This window comes from Chionomys nivalis, chromosome 1 (genome assembly GCF_950005125.1).
Source record: "Chionomys nivalis chromosome 1, mChiNiv1.1, whole genome shotgun sequence".
NCBI lineage: Eukaryota > Metazoa > Chordata > Mammalia > Rodentia > Cricetidae > Chionomys > Chionomys nivalis.
Genome location: NC_080086.1, coordinates 30,779,995 through 30,797,914, shown reverse-complemented (window position 1 = coordinate 30,797,914; position 17,920 = coordinate 30,779,995). Strand labels below are relative to the sequence as shown.

Genomic DNA, 17,920 nt, shown 5'->3' with positions numbered 1-17,920 from the left:
GAACTAGGTTCGATTCCCAGCACCCACACGGTAGCTCACAACCATCCCAACTCCAGTTCCAAAGAGAGCCAACGCCCTTTTCCAGCCTCCTCAAGCAGTACACACATATGTAAGCACATATAGGCACAGACAGACATACATGCAGGCAAAACACCTACGCACATAAAATAAAAATACATAAGCCGGGCAGTGATGGCATAGGCTTTTAATCCCAGCACTTGGGAGGCAGAGGCAGGTGGAGCCCTGTGAGTTTCGAGGCCAGCCTGGTCTACAAGAGCTAGTTCCAGGACAGGCTTGATAGCTACAGTGAAACCTTGTCTCGAAGCCCCCCCTAAAAAAAATAAAAATATAAAAAAAAAAAAACACATAAAGCTCAAAAAATGTTAATCAGAGAGGGAAGGAGGGAGGGAGGGAGGGAGGGAGGGAGGGAGGGAGGGAGGGAGGGAGGGAGGGAGGGAGGGAGGGAGGGTGGGTAGCTGGGCATGGTAGCACACTTCTTTTATTTGGTTTTTTCTCCAAAACAGGGTTTCTCTGTTGTAGCCTTGGCTGTCCTGAACTCTTTAAGTAGACAGGCTGGCCTCCAACTGTTAGATAGAATTAAAAAGTGTACACCACCACGGCAGGCTGATCTCTGTGAGTTGCAGGTCTACATAGCAAGTTCTAAACTAACCAAGGCTATATTGTGAGACCTTGTATCACAATGAGGAAAAAAAGGGAGGGGGCAATTTAGGTTAACCTTAAGGTTACCAAAAACTTTGCTGCCCCAGTCAGGTTTCCGGGATCAAGTGGTGCAGGATACAGAAGGAGTAAACAGACCTCACTAAAATAAGCCTGTTAATCACTAAGCAAATAAACAAGTGCACAGTAACCTTGAAGGAAGAAGGAAGGTGCAACAAGTATTCAGATGATCTAACATCCAGCTTCCAACAAAAACAAACAAACAAACAAAAAAACATGCAAGGAATAGACAACAGTAAAGTACAGCCCTTTACTACTGCAAGAATACACCTTTCCAGAGGGCACAGTAAAAAGTACCCTCTTGGAACCAGCAGTCCTCATCAGACACCAAAGTTGCCAGTGCCTGAATCTTGGGCTTCCTTGCTATGAGAACTGAGAAAATAAGTCTATTCTTCCCCTATCTAAAGTACTTTGTCATAGCAACACAAAACAGATTAAGACATGAATTTAATTTCAACTGCATTATAAACACACTGCTACAAAGTTCCCCACTCACTCACTGATTTATGTTTCTGAAGTAACAAATTATATCTTTGGGGCTAGGAACATAATTCAGTTGGCAGTGCTTGCCCCAAATATACTAAGTCCTGGCCTCCATCTCTATCACCACATAAACTGGGTGTGGTGGCACAAGTCTATATCCCAGCACTTGGAAGGCAGAAGCAGGGTCAGAAGCTCAGATTCATCCTCAACTACAAAGCCTGGGCTACAAAACCTGTCTAAAATAAATAAATAGGTAGATGAATGGATGTAAATGAATACAGATAATTATTTTATTCCTTCATCTTGTAATCCTATAAATAAAGCAGATGAATTATATAGAGAGCAACAGTTACAAGCTGCTAAACTCTAGTGACTTCCTTAACTCTGCTATTATATTGTTCAAAATTTCTTTGGTTCCTTTTTATGACTACTTCTTTGTTAAAATATCCATTCACGGTTTCATCATAATACTTTGCATTTACCACACACCATTTTCTCCAAGTTACCAGCCAGTGGCTCACTTAAAACTCAAAGGGCTCTCCTTTGGCATTTCTTATACAGCAGGTCTCACGGCAGTTGTTTCTCTAGAAATAACTTAATTGCTTTATGTTTGACAGTTCTGATATACAGAAATTCTTGGTAAATACATGTTTTGCTTTGCTTTTCAACAATTTCAATATATCAGCCCACGTCTTTCTGGCTCTAGGGCTCCTCTTAAGAAATCTGCATTCAGGGCTTGCAAGATGGCTCTGCAATTAAGAGCACTGGCTGCTCTTTCCAGAGGACCTGACACCCACATGGCAGCTCACAACTGTCTATAACGCTAATTCCAGTGAATCAGACACTTACACAGACAAACATGCAGGCAAAACACCAATGCACATAAAATAAAAATAAATCACTTTTAAAAAGCCAGTCTGACCCTGAATTTACTATGTACCTGAGGCTTTTGATCCTCATGCCTCTATGTTCTCAGTGCTAGGGTTTCAGCATTTGCCAACTCCCGCAGCAATCTTAACAGCTTCATGATTTAAAAACAGGCCTTGGAGTGAAATTAATTAGACCTCGCTTATCATTTACCTCTCAGGTAAAAGGTCTCCTTTTGGGCAAAGGCTAATTTTCCCACTTTTACCTAAATACAGCAGACTCATTCCTCCTAACAATTAGTTAACACTTTATGCTGTTTAAAGTCTTCCTAGCTGTTACCTTCCTTCTGGCATCACTTATTTAGGTTCTGTGTCTGGGTTTTCTTGAGATAAGGTCTACAAAACCCAGCCGGTTTAAAACTTACTATGTAGCTGGGATGACTCTGTTGTTGTTGGCTTGGTGTTATTGTTAATTATGGTCATTTATTTTGGTGGGTGGGGCACATACATGCAACCATGTGGAAGTGAGAGAACAATTTGGGGAAATTACACTAAAGCCATTAGGCTTGGCAACAGGTGCCTTTACTTACTGGGCCACCTCACTGGCTCCCAAGAATGACTGAATTCCTGATTCTTCTATCTCTATCTTCTAAGAGTTATTTTTAAAGACCTGGACCATCGTGTCTGACTTTTCTGAAATTATCTTCCTATCTCCCAGCCTCCCCGCAAAAAACTATCTTGTTCATCATTCATAACCTGAACAGCATGGGTAAAGTTCACAGCAGAAAATCCTTGATGGTACAAATACATATCCCTTCAAAATTCCTATGTTGAAACCCTAATCCCCAGTACCTTATGCCATAAGGTTTGATTTGATTTCATTTTTACACATCTGTGCACCATGTGTGCAGTGTCCAAGGAGGCCAGAAGAGGGCAGTGGATACCCTGAGACTGGAAGAACAGCAAATTCTCTGCCAATCTCTCTAGCCTCTAAGACTATATTTAGCCTTTAAAGTGGTAATTAAAGCTAACTGAAGTAGTAAGAGTAGGGCCCTTAGACTGGGTGTGGGGTGTGATAGTTAGGTCTCTAATCCCCCTCAGGAGGCAGTTCAAAGCCAGCGTGGTCTCCACAGTGAACTCCAAACCAGCTTGGGCTACATAGCTAGAATCTGTCTCCAGAAAAAAATCGGGAGAGGGTGGGGGTGCCTGGCTCTAATTCAATCTGACTGATGTTTTTATAAGAGAAAGACACTAGTGATGCATGCCCAGAATAAAGACACCATCAAGACAAGAGAAGCAGCCCATCTGCCGACATTTTAAACTTGGAATTTTGGACTCAGGAAACAAATTTGTTGTTTGAGCCATTTAGAATATGGTTATTTCATTGACAACACTAACAATTAACATACCTGGCTTTTAACAAAACAGCACATTGCTTAAGTATTTTCTTTCTTTTTCCTTTTGTTTTGTTCTGTTTTGTTTGTTTTTCAAGACAAGGTTTTTCCTATGTAACCTTGGCTGCCTTGGAACTCACTTTATAGACTGCCTGCCTCTTCCCCAGGGATTAAATGTAGGAGCCACCACTCCTGACTCAAGTATTTTCTCTAAACTAGTGAGTGGCCTAAATCCCCGACCCAAAGGACCAAATTTCTAACTCAGTAAGTATACACATATACAAAACAGTTTCAGCTTCACACGTTTTGCCTTACTGCCTACAATCCAACCTACTACGTATGTTTTCTGTCTTAACCTTAAACTGACACCACACCCCGAACGATTCCCCATACACAGTTTATTAGCACTTGTAGGGCTGTACACGTCTATAATCTCAGCACTCTGGTAGCAAAATTGGGGTTCAAAATCAACTGGATTACATACTGAGTTAAAGGACAACCTGGAATATACAGCAGGACCCTGTGTCTGAGGAATAAAAACATTTGCAGGACTGAGAGTGTAGGTACATGTAAGAGTGCTCACCTAGCCCATGGTGACGACCGCCTTTAATCCAGCATTCAGAAGGCAGAGGCAGGTGGATCTCTGTGAGTTCGAGGCTTTACCCTGGTCTACAAAGCAAGTTCCAGGACAGCCAGGGTTCTATCACAAACAGAAACCCTGTCTCCAAACAAAAACAGAATGCATTGCCTGGCACACATGAGGCTCTGGACTCAATTTCCAGCAACACACACACACACACCATCACCAACCCACCAAATATCTTAAATACAAGAGCAAGAAGTCCTGATGAGGAATGTTCAATGTAGTATTAGGGTTTTTTTTTTTTTTGAGGGGGAGGGGGTATTATATCTATTTAGCTGTGAGAGTATACGTGGACAACTTGCAGGAGTTCCACCATGCCAGCCCTGAAGATCAAACTCAGGTCATCAGGCTTGGCAGCAAATGCCTTTACCTGAAGAGCCACCTAGCTGGCCCTAGCATTGATATTATCACAGGAAAAAAATGGAATAATTCTGATTGTTTTTGGTAGTTTATGGTTTTGATTAAATCTAGGACCCCACACATACTAGGCGAGTTCTCTACCACTGATGGGGGAAGCTCTGTTAACCAATCACCTTTAAGAAGTGGAACCTAGCCAGGCAGTGGTGGCACATGCCTTTAATCCCAGCACTTGGGAGGCAGAAGCAGCTGAATCTCTGTGAGTTCGAGACCAGCCTGGTCTACAAGAGCTAGTTCCAGGACAGGCTCCAAAGCCACATAGAAACCCTGTCTCAAAAAACCAAAAAAAAAAAAAAAAAAGAAAAGTGGAACCTAGTTAAGGCGTGGCTACCTGGAGCCCAGGAAGAAAAACTGGGACAGACCAGGTGCATGCACTCTGGGTGATTCCCGTGGGACACAGTGGAAGTCGGACTTCCCATTCTTGTGATGTAAGTTTCCCCTTATAATAATTATAAAATAATTGTTTATCTTTAAGCTGGCCTGGTTATTTCCCAAATCAAGCAAACAACTACAGTTGGCGCCCAACGTGGGGCTACTTGAGTCTCTGGCAGCTCTGGCCAACGGTGGCTATGCCGTGCTCATTCAGGCATAGAATTCCCACACAGTGGCCCTGATCAGCCGCTACTGGCTGACTTTGGGGTCCAGCTTTTTCTGTGCTCGAGGAAGCACTGGGCTGGTAGGGAGACACAGGGGGCGGGGGGCTGAGGCGGTGGCGGCTGAGGAGTTTGCCCCCAGCCCAGATCCGCCACTAAGGCCGTGGACAACAAGCCCTCTGTCCTGAACAGGAGATGCTGTCTTTGTCCACCCACTGTCCCATGGGGCTGTTGAACAGCCAAGGACCTTCATGGAGCACACAGTCTGTGATTTACACTAAACAACTTTTTGATTTAAGCATATTTCTTCAGCATTTAACCTAAATCAGATCTAAACCAAGCACATGTCCCCAAGTGCACACGATACCTGCTGGAACGGTTATTGCACCTACTCCAGCTAATTAAACCACAAGTGAGATTTATTATTCTAAATGTAATTCATAAGTTACTGATCTTAAAAGGGCAATATGTCAGACAATTTAACCATCCAAGGTTTCAATAGCCTTTTCACTGACACATGTGTGAGGTCTTAGAAGACACATGTGATGCCTCTTCCACATCACTATTCTTATTTCTAGGGCTTAGTTTTGTCCTCAATATTTTTCCCCAAACTCAAACAAACAGCTCATACCAGAGTTACATATCCAAAAACACTTTTTCTTCTTACTTTTGAGACAGTCTCAATAAAGTATACAGCCAGGCCTTGAATTTGTGATTCTGCTGCCTCAGACTCCCAAATAACTGGGATCACAGGCTTGCACCACCAGGTCTGATTTGGCAACAATTCAAATGCCTATCAAAATTAGAGCAAATGTTAGACTAATGACTATATTCATAGTGTATGACCAGGTGTGATGACTCAGATCTATAATCACAATACTCTTGGGGCCAAGGTAGTATTGTCATGAGTTCAAGGCCAACCTTAGTTACGTAGTAAGTTCTAAGAAAAAATTAATGGGATGTGGTACAGACCTGCAATCTTAGCACCCAGAGACGAAAACAATATGATTGGGAGTTTCAGAACCATCCTTAGCTATATAGTGAGTTCAAAGCCAATTTGGGAAACAGGAGACTGTGTCAAAATAAAACAAGCAAACAAACAAAAACACTAGGAAAAGCGGGGGCAGGAGGTGGTAATACCTGACACATGGTTGTAATTCCAGCACTTAGACTGAAATGGGAGAATCCAAAGTTGATGGCCAGTCCTAGGCTACCCCATAAGACTCTTATGTCAAAAGGTAATAAAATATAAAAACAGCAGCAGCAGCTAGAGATGTAGGTCAGTGTCAAGAGACCTATATTCAATTCCCAACACCACCAAAACAACAAACAAAACAGGGCAGATGACAATTTACTGACACAGAACGAAACCCATAAACATTGTTTTTTTTAAAATACACTACTGTAAGTGACTATAATATAGCATCACCTGCTGAGCTTCCAAGTGCTACTTCACATTGGGAAGCACAATTCTAGGCCACAGCCAAGATGGGAGAAATTCAATGTGGAGAAACCAAGTTACAACCAAATAAACCCAGCAAAAACATGAGCGCCTGGTATTTACAGGTGGTTGGGCACTGCTGCCCCAGATCATCTAGGTAACTTTCCTCAAGAGCTGGCCATCTGCTTTCCTACAATTATGCCTGAAATACGGACCTTCTAGCAGCAACACCTGATAAAGCTATGATCTCACTGAAGAATTCCTCCAATAATCAAGTTTCCTAGGTGCTCTAATAAGTTTCTCAAATTTTATATATTTTATCATGACTGATATGAATAATGCAAGTATAAAACATAACAAAACGAATGAAGATGCAATTTCATGAATGCCATGTTGTGACGTTAATGTAAGTACAGCCGAGATTTCTCTGGATGCAATGTCAAAACTGACAGTGTTATCACAACTGCATGTTTCTCTAAGACACTAAGACAGTGGTTGCTTCCTTGCCTTTTACTTTTCTTTAAATCAGACAGTCTTGTGACTTAGGTGAAGCTGGCCCAGAACTCTCAATTCATAGGCCTTAGCACACAGAATGCTGAGGTCACAGGTAGGAAATACTACACAGAACTCATTGCTGTGACTTCTTCCTAAGGAAAGAGAAAGGAGAAACAGACGGTGCCTCCAAATCCAAGGCTAAAGGAGCAACAGACCTTATCATAATATCATGGGGAAGAAGGTACAAAACATGAAACTGAAAAGATTATGAACATGTCCAAAACACAAATTAAGAAAAAAATGGCTTTAATTTTTCAACTACTCACATGATTTGCAATCCCCAAAGCTTTGCCCAAAAGCCATAAAAGAGTCTATGTAAAGCATTTTTTTTTTTAAAGAACATGAGGGTTTAGGAGAGTGTTTTAATACCTTATTTTGTAAATATATGTGCATGCGTGTCATGGTGTACATGTGAGTCATAGGACAACTTGTAAAAAAGGGTTCTCTCTTTCCACTATCTCCCTGAACCAAAAGCATCCGTACTCATATATTTGCAGGTATTATGTGTAGATGTGAGAGTGTCAGTCACATGCCACAGGATAGCCTCCTTTGTCATTCCTTGAAAGCCTTCCATCTCGGTTTTGGAAACAGGGTTTCTCACTCAGTACTTGACAGTTATGCCTGTAGGCTGACCCATAAACCCCAGAGATCCGCCTGTCCAGTCGCCATGCACAACTACTCTATATGGTTCTCAAAGCTGACTTCAGGTCCTTATGCTTGCCTGGAAAGCACTTTACTAAGCTGAATCTCTAGAGCCATGCCACCATCCCTCTTTTGGTTTTTGAGACAGGGTCTCATGAGTTCCAGATTGGTATGATCATCCTACGTAGCCAAAGGATAACTTTGAATTCCCGATCCCATCTTCCACCTCCCAAGAGCTGGGACTGTACTACCACACTGAGTCTCTAAGAAGGAGTTTAAAATGAAGACAAAGCTCTGGAGAGCTCATCACCAGAGAGGTAGGAATTCATAAGCTTCCTAATGTCTATGTCTTCTGTCTCCACAAACACAAAGTAACAACACTTCTGACTGCTGCCTAAGCATTTTATCATCTAGTAGTTCCAATGATCAGTCAGTTTATAACTGTGACCAACCAAGTTAGTCAAGAATTCTGTTGATGTGGGAGTCCCCTCTGTATACTATGAATATGTTTTATTGCCATTGGTTAAGAAGCTGCTTCAGTATATGGCAGAGCAGAATATAGCCAGGCTGGAAGAGATGTATAGAGAGTAAGTGGAGTCAAAGAGACTCTATGCAGCTGCCAAAGGAGGCAGATGCCATGTAGCTGCCCAAAAAGCAAGAGATAATAAACCATGAGCCTCATGGTAAAATATAAATGAATAGAAATGGGTTAATTTAAGATTTAAGAGTTAGTTAATGAGAAGCCTGAGCTAACAGGCCAAACAGTGTTATAATTAATATAGTTTCTGTGTGATTATTTGGGTCTGGGTGGCTGGGAAATGAATGAGCAGTTCTGTTTACATTCTGTCACTTGGACACAGTGCCAATGAGCCAAGCATTCAAGGGGGCCAGGTAAGACGATCAAGAGTCCAAAGGCCAGCCTGGGCTATACTTAGGCTAAATGACCAGACTCAGAGTCAGAAAAAAAAAAAAAAAAATAAGAAAAAAGGTGGGGAAGAGGCCAATCCTACCAGCAGTAATTAATATTCATGTTTTGGCTTTTTTTTTTTTTAAGTGATAATAGGGCCAGCTCAGCAGTTATAGAGGCAGTTACTTGGTGAGCAAGCCTGATGACCTGAGTTTGATCCCTAGAACTCATATAAAAATAGAACAGACTCAACTCCAAAGTTGTCTTCTGACTTGCAAATGTGTGCCATGGAATGCATGCTCCCTAAACAATAATGCATACCTGCCACACATATTTATTTAAAAAACAAACAAACAAACAACAAAAACTAACAGCCCAAAGTTTTCTAGCCAGGTCTGAAAGACTTGCTCAAGACTTAGTCTAGCATAAAACAAGATTTTTAAAAAGTGGTGATTCTAGGTCACATATACCCCCTTCTCATTATCCTTCCCCCACCATACACAGCCCCAAAAGTGATAATGTATGCTGTTATTTTGATATATTTCTTCTGAATCTTCAAATGTTTGCCTTGGAAGTTTTAGGCAAGCCCACAGAAGTCTACATAAAATCAAAGATGCAAAAATATGGGAGCTGAATGCTAAAGATTAGATTCCAAGTTCTAAAGGCTGTGAAAAAGCATGAGAATGCTGATGGCAGGGGAGTCCCACTTTGGACAAGGACATCAAGGGTGAGTGGGCGGCAAAGGACTTCTGTTTCAGAAAGATGCAGCAAGAAACCTCCAAGAAGCCAAACATGCCCAAGGAGTAAGAGATCCAAAGCTGCAGTAACTTTCAGAAAAATCTACAAAGTACAACAAAGAAAATAACTGAGCATCCAAGAATGCCCAAGGGAGACAGACTAAAATAGAAACGAAGAACAACTAACTGTGTGTGTCAGGGGGAGGGAAGGAATGAATTCATGCCCATGCACACCATAGAGGGCATTAGGCTTTCGGCCCATCACTCTTCACCTTATTCCTCAGAGATACTGTCTCTCACTGAACTTGGAGCTAGGCTAGCAGTCAGCACATATAAACAAAGCCAGCAGCCCCCACCACACTGGCTTTCTTCTTTCTCTTGAGGGCTAGATAATAAAAATTTCAGGCTTTACAGTCTATGAGTCTCTGTGACAACTATGAAGCAACTCAACTTTGTACCTCAACAGCAGGCACAGGTACTACCTACACACTGCATGTGCTCTATCCCAGCAGGCACAGGTACTACCTACACACTGCATGTGCTCTATCCCAGCAGGCACAGGTACTACCTACACACTGCATGTGCTCTATCCCAGCAGGCACAGATACTACCTAAACACTGCATGTGCTATATCCCAGCAGGCACAGATACTACCTAAACACTGCATGTGCTATATCCCTGGAAAACCTTCTTTACAGCAGGCAGCCTGCAGGACTTGACCTGGAAGCTGTTAAGTCAACCTCCGAAATAAAGGAAATGAAAGTATTTTCCTTTTTGAAAACAAAACATGACTTATACTAAGTGCATTACATAAACTGATACTACTCATGGGCAAAAAAAAAAATCCATCCGTTTTTAAGTTTACACAATGAGCTCAAGGATGGAAAAACACAAACTCATTAAGCTCTGGAAATCTTACTCTCATCCACAGAAGATAAGATCTGCTACTAAGTAGACCAAAGCCTGAAATATTAACTGGTGGGTAGCCAGTTACAGACAGACACTGGGGAAAATATCTTCCATATTTAATTTGAATTTCTCAAATTTCATAATTTACCACCAACCTGCTAAGGCCTACTGTGGAAGTCCCTGCTGCTGAAATAATTCTGGGTCAGAGTTCACTCACAGTCAGCACTACCACATTCTATAGGCAGGACAGAAGTGAGCTGGATGTGCGACAAGATCTTAAGGTAGCTTCTGGTAAAAAGGCAATTGAAACTCCTCTTCTCCTCCCCCCACACCATTCCCCCTCCCTCTCGATACTGAAGAGCAGTCCAAATTCTCTGCCCTGCGGGAAGACGAAGGTCTTCTATCTACGTCCAGGAAGGTGAGCTTCTAAACAGGCTAAGCTCCCACAAAGCCAGTTCATGTATTAGGATTGAAACCTAGTGCCATTGTCCTTGGCTTCTCATCAGTCTTCGTTGACCGCCATGCTCAGAGAGTCCGGAATCAACCCATGCTTATTCAGTCCCAGACCAGCTGGCCTTGGTGGGCTCCTAATAAATCAGTTCCACTGTCACAGTGGGTGGGTGCATCTCTCGTGGTCCTGATTTTTTGCTCTTGTTCTCCCTCCTTCTGCTCCTCATTTGGACCTTAAGAGCTCAGACCGTTGGCAATATTTGGGAGGAGGGGAGGGAAATGGGAAACGGGGAGCAGGTGGAAATTTTAATTAAAAAAGAATAAAAAATAAAAAAAAAAAAAAAAAAAAAAAAAAAAAAAAAAGATCAGAAAGCAAGTCACTAGTAGGAGAAACTTAAAATGAAAATAATTTTAGTGGTCAGCACCTAACACATACACATATAAGCAATGCTAAATGAACATAGTATATTGTATTTGTGGGGGTGTGTGTATATATATATAAAATAATTAAGAAGAGGTCACAAATTTGAAAGGGAGTGGCGGAGGGCAGGAGGAGCTGGAAGGGGAAAAGAATGGAGTAAAGATGATGTAATGTTCATGTATGAAATTCTCAAAGTGAGTGAAATAAAATAAATAATAAAATCATAAAATATTCACTAAAGAAAAAAAAAAAAAAAAAAAAAAAAAAAAGGCAATTGAAACTTTAGAACTGACAAATAACTCCCCTTTAAATATTAAGACTTTGAGGTTTATTTTTTTGAGTGGTGGTGGTGATGGTGCACACTTTTAATCCCACCACTTGGAAGACAGAAGCAGGTGGATCTCTGAGTTCTAGTCAGCCTGGTCTACCTAGTGAGTTCCAGTGAAACCATGTTTCAAAAGAGAATAAAAAGTTTTGAGTAGACCATCTGTCCATAATACCTGGACTCTGGAGTCAGAGGCAATAGTAAGAATCTAAGGCTTGCCTGAGTTACACAGATACAGCATGTCTCAAAACAACAACAACAACAAAAAGCTAGGTTGAGGCAAGTTCCTTTTAACTTTTTCACTAGGGCCCAACGTGGTAGACAACTCATGCCAACACTCAGAAGGCTAAAGCAAGATTGTTAGTCTGAGGCAAATGTTTGGGCTACAGAGTGATAACCTGTTATCACCCCCCCCAAAAAAGGGGGGGGAAGAAACCACTTAATTGGGAAGAGTTTTATGATCTAATAATTTTAAGTATAATAAAGACTTGGCAGTATTTTTAACTTGTTTCTTGGTGAGTAGCGGTAGGCAGTATGCTTTAGGATAATAGAGTCACGATAATAACGGAAGAATGAAAGATGGCAAGATGGCTAAGCGAGTAAAGGACCTTGCTATGCAAAATTTTAAGGCCTGGCCACCTCAGTTTGACTCCCAGAACTCACATAAATATAGACGAGAACCAACTCCATAACGTTGCCCTCTAACCTCTACTAGCATACCATGGACACACGCATCCCCCCCGGACACACACACATAATGAGTACATACAATAATAAACCGATCATTTTAATTGTTTGAAGCTTTTTTTTAAATGAGACATCTGAAGAAAAAATAAATCTAAAAGATCGTCCTACTAAAATATTAAACCCTCCGGTGAAGCACTGTACCTATCAAATCCCAACTGGCCATATAATCTACCAAAAAAAAAAAAATTCATTGCCCAACCCACTCAAAAAGTTTTCAAACTCCAAAAGCAAACGTTTGCGTCAAGGCCAAAAAAGCCTAAGGAAGAAATGCATCAACTGTCTAATCCAACGCTGTCTTCAAAACTTAGTCTAGAACCGTTACCAGCAATTCCCTAGCAAGCTAACGCTGGCAGATAAAAACCCAAAGGGGCTGAGGAACCCGGCCCAAGAACTGTCCCGCCGCGGCTGCCAGAAGCGCCACCGAAGGAGAGGTGAGGACAACCTTCCCGTCCCAGTGGCTGGAAAAGTAGCGCTGAGCGCAACCCCTCCGAAGCAAGGCTGGCTGGAGAAATCCCTAGAAGTGACAGAAGACACCAACCAGACTTGGGGCGGGAGCATTCTCGGCGCAGGCCGTCACGGGAACGCCGGCCCCGAAGGCGACGAGAGTCGGAGCGGGGGGCAAAGGACAGCAGGCGCCCGCCACCGCAGCTGCACGGAGCGCGGCCCCAGCCCCCTCCCCACCCCACCCCCGCCCTGGCCGCCACTCGGGTCCCCGCAGCGGGCGCGCGGCCGCCGGTCAGAGTTCCGGCCAAGCTCAGAGCCGGCCAGGCGCGCGCTCCCGGCCCGCGCCGGGGACACCTGTCCCTCAGCCCTCACCTCCCTCCGACCCCGGCAATCTGCTGAGCCCGGGAAGCCGCGCTCGCGCCACAGCCCCTCACCCGAGTTGGCCGCCGCCTAGCCGCGCGGCTCCGGCGCCTCGAGAAGCAGCGCCTCGGGGAGGGGAGAGGGGGCGCGGAGGGAGGGGGCCGCTCGCTGGAGCCGCCGCCGCCGCTGCCGCCACCGCGGTACCGCGTCGGGACTGTGCTCGCGCCGCCGCGACCGCCGCCGCCGCCGCCACCGCCGCGTCTCCCCGCCCCCGCGCCCGCGCGTCGCCGTGACGTGCATCGCACGAGGCGGGTCGAGCCAGTAAGACCACACCCCGTGCGCAGCCGTGCTAGTCTAAACCGGAAGCCTCCCCTCCGGTGGCTTTAGAACCCCGGTGCATCTTGGGAGTTGTGGTTCGGCCGGGAACACAATGTAAACAGTACGGGCAGAAAGCCCCTAGCCCAACTCACCCAGCTTCCTCGATGTTTCCCGTAGAGATCGGCAGAGGGGTGGGCCGCCGCGGCCGGGGGTGCTTCTCTCGATGTCCGTGGGTGCGAGTCAGAGTTTAAAGATTCGGGCTGGAGAGTGTGTTTGTGTCAGCGACCAACATAATGCTAGGCGTCGTCTTGTGAAGGTTTCGGAATTCCGAAAGCCTTAGTCAACTCTTCCTCAAACAGTAGGGCTTGTTTTTATTACTGTATTAACGTATGATGAATATGCCATGCCCTACTACTTCTAGAAGATATGTATGAACCCTTAAAATGTCTAATTCAAAACTATTTTAGATGGTCTTAAAGTAATGGTCGCTTACAAACGACTTAAGCATTCTGTCTTGTTTACACAGAAGGAGTGATTTGCGACGAGTGAGCTTTCCTATTTCTGCCTTATTAAGAACCAGATCAAAGAAATGTAGGCGCTGATTTGCAGAGAAAAATGGTTTCTTCGAGTTCAGTTATAAGAGGAATATATCTTTCACACTCTTTAGGTCAAAACTTAGTACCTATTCAACTCAGAAGCTTTAGTTTAGATTTTAGAGGAAGCCTATGTCGGCAGCCTATTGTCCTTGCCATTGGACCACAATAGGTCCGAGAAGCTGAAGTCTGATGATGGGGGATGGGGGGAAACAGACCTGGAAAGCTCCCCAACAAAGAAAAGCTCCAGAGAGATTGAAGCAGGAGGATCTTGCATGTTTCGGGTCAGCCTGTTCTACATAGCAAGTTCCTGGCCAGACTTGGCTATACAGAATAAGACCCTGTCTCAACAACAACGAAGACACAAAGGTTTGGAGACTAAGATCAAGAAAGACAATTGTACCTTTCTACAACAACAGAAGCCGAATGCAGGGAATTAATTTGACCCATAACTCTAGATATAGCTCAATGGTAGAGCACTTGATGGAATCCAAAGGCCTGGATTCCATCACCAACTTAAGAGGGAAAAATAAGATCCACAATACCAACTTAAATAGGGCAAAGCTGAAAAGATTGTTGGGGCTTAATGTAAAATGTGCCCTAAGGATAACAGGCTTATGATAGAAAGACCAACCAAAAAACATCTTCCAAAACCTTCCATCTTGCCAGATGGGGTTTGCACCCTAATTCCCAGCACTTGGGAAGCTGCTGTAGGATGACCGGGGTCACAGGAGGAGTTCCAAGTCAGCCAGGGCTAGAATGAGAGCCTGCCTCAACAAAAGAAAACAAAACCCCCATCAAATCTTCCCTGCAACTCTTTCTTTTAAAGACTCTTCTTTGACCAAAGAACTTTTCCTCTAGGAACAACCCATCTTGTGCTAAAACAGGCTTAAAAGAGAGCAAATCCATTTTCCCTCCTACCTCTCACTTGGTCTCTGTTGAAGTGATCTCATTCAAATCACTCCATGCAATTTCTGATGCTTCTATAATGATGAAACAAACCACCTTATTTCCTCAAAATGCTCACACCTTCTCAGCTAATAAGGATCTTTGCTACTCTCCCTAGCCCCAAGGGACATTGCTGAGTCCCATTGCCACACTGGCTTCATCCTTATCACTTCCTAAATGGTACCATCAAATGTTTCAAAGCAGATGTTTTTCCAGATCTCTTTCCCTGACTATGACTTAGTTATTGATTTTCAGCAGTATTCAATGTCTTCTGGTATCAGTTACAGATCTTCAGAATCAGAATCTCTCTTATTGTGTTTGTTCTTTTCTTTGTTTCTGAAGTGTTGGAGATTGAGTTTAGGGCAGTGTGAATGTTTAGGCAAGCCTCCTACTTAGCGACACCCCAACCCTTCCCTCCATTGTTTTTTAATGGGTTCAGATGCCATAGTCAGAGGACAACTTGGTGAAATCTGTTCTCTTTCCATCATGTGGGTCTGGGGGTTGAACTTCAATCATCAGGCGTGGCATCATTAGCAAGTGCCTTTACCCGCTGCGCCAGCTCATGTGCCCCGTCTCTTCAATCTTAAGGTGTTACATCTTTCCATAGTAAGTAAATCCTGCACCTCCTACAGCAACAAAAGACACTTCCTTCTACCCCCATACCAGTCACCATGACCCAACAGTGCCCTCTGGTACAGCCAGTTTGATAGAGTCACCTCTGTAATTTGTTAGCAAGGAGGACAAAACACTGGTTGAGTAACATTCATAGCCCAACTATAGCTTCGGTGACTTGTGGCTGGCATAATGACACTGAACTCACTCCTAGGACAGAGTTAGTCACCATTGTGATAGTCAAGTCAATAGCCAATGAAAATAGAAGACATTTCTAAAATTCTAAAGTCATAACCAAATGGTAGGGCAACTCTCAAAGCAAAAATTCTAGATACCATTGTGAATTTTAACACCAGTTTGAAATTGGTTTCAGTTTTCTCCTCTGAAAAATAAGATGTTTTCTGCTTAAAACAAACATTTTGAGATTAACTTTTATTTTTGTATAGGTGTTGGACCTGCATGTATGTCTGTACACCATGTGTGTCCAGTGCCTATAGGGGACAGACAGTGCATCGGATTCCTCATACGTGTGCTGAGAACCAAACCCAGGTTCTCTTGAACACTGAGCCATCTTTCCAGTCCCATAACTGCTAATTAATTCCATAACTAATGGAAACATTATTCTGCCATTGGAAACCAAAATTAGTCTGGAGTGTTGAGAAACCTGTGTCTATGACTTAAAATTTCCAAGCAGGGCATGGAAGTACATACCTGTAATCCCATGACTGGGAAGGCTAAGGCCAGCCTGAGCTTTATAGGAAGACCGTGTCTCAAAAAGCCAAAAAGTAGATAATGTCTTGAGTGTGCTATTTCAGAAACATAAACAAACACATTTGTGCCTTCCACATGTCAGAATTTATTAATGCCAACAAATTTTCAAGGTATGGAGGTTTCAGTGGCAGCGGTTTGTCCAGTGTTCCCACGTCCCATGATAGCCCTGACTAAGGCAAACGGTAACTCTCAGACTGTAGCATGCATCACACAGTAGGTGTGTGTGTGGGAACACAGAATGGCTGTAAAGGGTGAAGAGGTCACAGCAGAGTTCAAAAGGTGTAAGAAGTCTTGAAAAGTAGGGAAACGAAGAGAAGAGAGAGAGAGAGAGAGCGCTACACAATGTATAAAGTGGGTCATAAAAAATAAACCTAGCAACAATTGAGAAACATAGAAATACAAAAATAAACCTAAGAACCACAAGATGGCTCACAAGTAAGGGCCACTGGGCCTGGATGAGCCAGGTTCAATCCTAGAATCCACATGGCGAAAGGAAAGTACTGACTCCCGAAAATTGTCCTCTGATGTCCACACAAGCACTGTGGCAAACACATGAACCCAAAATAATAAATACATAAGCAATTTTAAGGGACAAGCAACACCTCATCAGCCCCTGTGACTGTGTCACACAAAGATAAAATTGTCAAGTCTAGCCAGTTAGCTAGGACGCCATGATGTTAAATGATTTGAAAATGTCTATTATAAAATCAGTATTGTACAGTCTTGGGACTGTGGAGATGGTCCAGTTATTAAACGCTTGGTGTGCAAACATGAGGACCTAAGTTCTAATCTAAAAACCCAGCGAGGCAACTCTCTTGTAATTTCAGCACAAGAGGATCCCTCATTGCGTGCTGAGAATCAAACCCAGGTCCTCTGGAAGAACAGGAAATGCTCTTGACCGCTGAGCCATCTCTCCAAGCCCACAATTGCTATATTTAATATGAACATTTATTCTGCCATTGGAAACCAAAATTAGTCTCTGGGACTTACAGGCTGGCCAGTTTAGCCAAACCAGTGAGATTAAAGCTCAGGGAGAGACCTTACGTCAAAAGTAAGAAAGCTGTTGACACTCAGCGTTGGCTACACGTACTAGACCCCACCCCATATATAAACACACACACACAAGAACTGTACTCTGTGGTACTTGGAATTACACTGCTATCAGTCAAATATCAATACTGTTTAAAAGCATATTAGTCTTGAATCTGAAAGTCTACAAGCAATGCATCTTTAAACACTTGTAGAAATGTCATAAAGTACTAAAATCCCATTTGTGCCAAGTTGCCCCAATGTTGAAAACCAAGAATTAAGATCAGCATAAACACTCTCGTAATTATATAAATAACATTAGCAGCTCCTCTAACACAGGTAGTTAGTGTAGCCCTGGGGAAGGCTCGTAAGACAGATTATTGCTGGCAATGCTGCTGCCTGACTCATTGCTTAAGTGTGGCCTGTGCAGCAAATGTGTCTATGAGTACATGCAGCTTTTGTTGTTCTTGGTCAACCCCAGGGCTTCGCATGTACTGGGTAAGCATTCTACCACTGAGCTTCATGCCCAGTCCAAATACATGTTTTAAATAGAAACATGTATTTATTTATCTGTAAT

The 17,920-nt window shown here is 43.2% G+C and overlaps 1 protein-coding gene across 4 annotated transcripts in view; it reads right to left on the bottom strand.

Annotated features, from left to right (window-relative positions):
• Adipor2 (adiponectin receptor 2) overlaps window positions 1-17,920 on the bottom strand; it is a 63,012-nt gene that overhangs the window by 28,811 nt on the left and 16,281 nt on the right. Inside the window, exon 1 of one of the 4 annotated variants that reach the window (XM_057779500.1) lies at window positions 13,085-13,337. The exons of 1 other annotated variant lie outside the window; for it this stretch is intronic. The gene's annotated coding sequence lies outside the window, so the exon portion shown is untranslated. Of the gene's footprint in view, window positions 1-12,806; window positions 12,829-13,084; window positions 13,338-17,920 lie in introns of those variants that run through there. 2 more of the 4 variants (XM_057779483.1, XM_057779507.1) reach the window with 2 other exon arrangements.